This window comes from Rhincodon typus, chromosome 49 (assembly GCF_021869965.1).
Source record: "Rhincodon typus isolate 14 chromosome 49, sRhiTyp1.1, whole genome shotgun sequence".
Lineage (NCBI taxonomy): Eukaryota > Metazoa > Chordata > Chondrichthyes > Orectolobiformes > Rhincodontidae > Rhincodon > Rhincodon typus.
Window position 1 is genome coordinate 3,621,276 of NC_063380.1, and position 2,548 is coordinate 3,623,823.

The 2,548-nt window shown below is 51.6% G+C and overlaps 1 pseudogene; it reads left to right on the forward strand.

The window, feature by feature from the left end:
- Positions 1-1,207: 1,207 nt before the first annotated feature.
- The window catches only part of LOC125488084, a 2,697-nt pseudogene continuing 1,356 nt past the window's right edge, over positions 1,208-2,548 (forward strand).

Sequence of the window (2,548 nt, forward strand, 5' to 3'; positions counted from 1 at the left end):
CTGCTCACCCCCGGCTCCCCCCACCGAGATGGCCCCAGCAACACTCCTTATCTGTGGCTCATTAACACGTTGTGAGAAATAAAGGAAATGATACATGGAGGTTTTGAAGCGTCCGTGTCTGTAGCTTTGCGGTAGGGGGTGAGGATTAATGACCACGCCTGACTGTGGGGACAGACTCTTGCGGAGGAGTTGATGGAGGGGAGCGGGTGAGTTTATACAGGGAGGGGGAGGATGTTGGAGGAGGGAGGGGGCATGTTGTTGGAGGGAGGGGTGTGTTGGGAAGGGAGAGAAGAATGTTAGTGGAGGGGGGGATGGTAGTGAAGGTAGAGGGAGGATTTTGGTGGAGGGTGGAGGAATGTTGTTGGAGGGAGATCTTGGTTGAGGGAGAGGGGGTGCTGGTGGAAGGAGTGGGTAGTTGGTGGAGGGAAGGGGGAGTTGGTGGATGGAGGATGTTGGTAGAAGGACAATGTTGGTGGAGGGAGAGGGAGAGTTGCTGGAGGGAGAGAGGGTTGTTGGAGGAGGGAGAAGGGGGATTTTGGTTTAGGGGGAGGGGGAGTTGCTGGAGGGAGAGGGGGGATGTTGGTGCAGGGACAGGAAGGATTTTTGTGGAAGGAGGGGTGATGTGGTTGGAGAGAAATGGGGGGGTTGGTGGATGGAGGACATTGGTAGAAGGAGGATGTTAGTGGAGGAGAGGGTGAGTTGATGGAGGGAGAGGGGGGAGTTGGTGGATGGAGGACATTGGTAGAAGGAGGATGTTGGTGGAGGGGGAGGGGGAGTTCGTGGAGGGAGATCTTGGTTGAGGGAGAGGGGTGGTGCTGGTGAAGGGATAGTGGGACGCTGGTCGAGGGAGAGGGTGAGTTGGTGCAGTGAGAGGAGGGAGTTGGTGGAAGGAGAGGGAGGGGAAGGATGTTGGTAGGGGGAGAGTTGGTGAAAAGAAGGGGGGGCAGTTGGGGGAGGTTGAGAGTGGAGTTGGTGGAGAGGGAGGGTGTCAGTGCAAATAGAGGGGGAAGTTAGTTGAGGGAGGGTGTTGATTGAGGGTTTCTATAAACTCCGTCCCTCCCCATGCCCGGTACTTACAGGGATGGCACCAAGCTCCCGGCCATAACTGCGCAAGTGCAGGCTCCAGAGGCAGCATGGGAAATGTAGTTTGAACACAGTAAGCTGGACGAAGCTAACAGATCAGGCACCTTGCATGCAGAGACAAACCATGAAAGAGTCTGGTCCGTCTCCTGTTCACGACAGACTGGGGCTGGAAAATGACGGTTTTTACTTGGTCGACACGTGCGGGTACGAGCGCGGGCAGATGGTGAGGGTGCCCAGAGCCAAAGGCAGAGGTTGCTAATGGTGGAGGAGGAGCGATTGAGATGTCAGACGGTTGTTACTGAAGGTGTGCAAGGGAGAAAATGTCCACGCTTGCTAAAGGCAAAGTCAACAAGACAAGGCCATGTGGGAAAATGGAAGAAAAACTGAAGAACACAAACCAGGGCAGGACTTATGCAGCTCATGGTCAGGCCCTAGGGAGAGATTGCGAACAAAGAGACCTAGCGGGTGCAAATACACAGTTCCTTCATGCTTGCCTTTACTGGTTTTATCATTGAGTATCGGAAATGGGAGGTCATGTTACAAATGTATTGGTGAGGCCACTTTTGGAATACTGCATTCAATTCTGGTCCCCCTGCTGTAGGAAGGATGTTGTGAAACTTGAAAGTGCTCAGAAAAGATTTACAAGGATGTTGGAGGGTTTGAGCTGCAGGGAGAGGCTGAACAGGCTGGGGGCTATTTTCACCGGAACATCAAGAGACTGAGGGGGTGACCTTATAGAGATTTATTAAAATCAAGAGGGGCACGGACAGGGTGAATAGGCAAGGTCTTTTCCCTGGGGTGGGGTGAGTCAAAAACAAGAGAGGCATAGGTTTAAAGTGAGAGGGGAAAAGTTGAAAAGGAACCTGAGGAGCAACCTTTTCATGCAGAGGGTGGTGCGTGTACGGAATGAGTTGCCAAAGGAAGTGGTGGAGGCAGGTACAATTACAACATTTAAAAGGCATCTGTATGGGGACATGAATAGGAAGGGTTTAGAGGGATATGGGCCAAATGCTGGCAGATGGTTCGAGATCAGATTGGGATGTCCAGTCGGTGTGGACAAGTTTGACTGAAGGGCCTGTTTCTGTGCTGTACCATCTCTATGATTGTATAAATGTGGTTGGCCGTAAACTGAGAACCACAGGTTCAGAGTTTCAAAAGGAGATTAACACATTGGCTCAATGGGCAGAGAGGTGCCAATGCAGTTCAAGGGAGAAGTGGTGTACTTTGAACAAAAGCAAAGAATTGTGCAGAGACAGTATGAAGTGTAGGGTGAAGTCCTGAATGGTGTTCTGGAGCAGAGAGCTCTGGGAAGGTTTGGGCTGGGGGTGAAGGTGGTATATGTTTACTCATGATTAAAGGCAGCAGGACGTGATGAGAGAGCTGTTAATCAAGCAGGATCTCTTGTTGGTTTTGGTAAGAGAGCGATAAGAACCAAGGAGGTGATGTTGGACTTGTACAAGACATT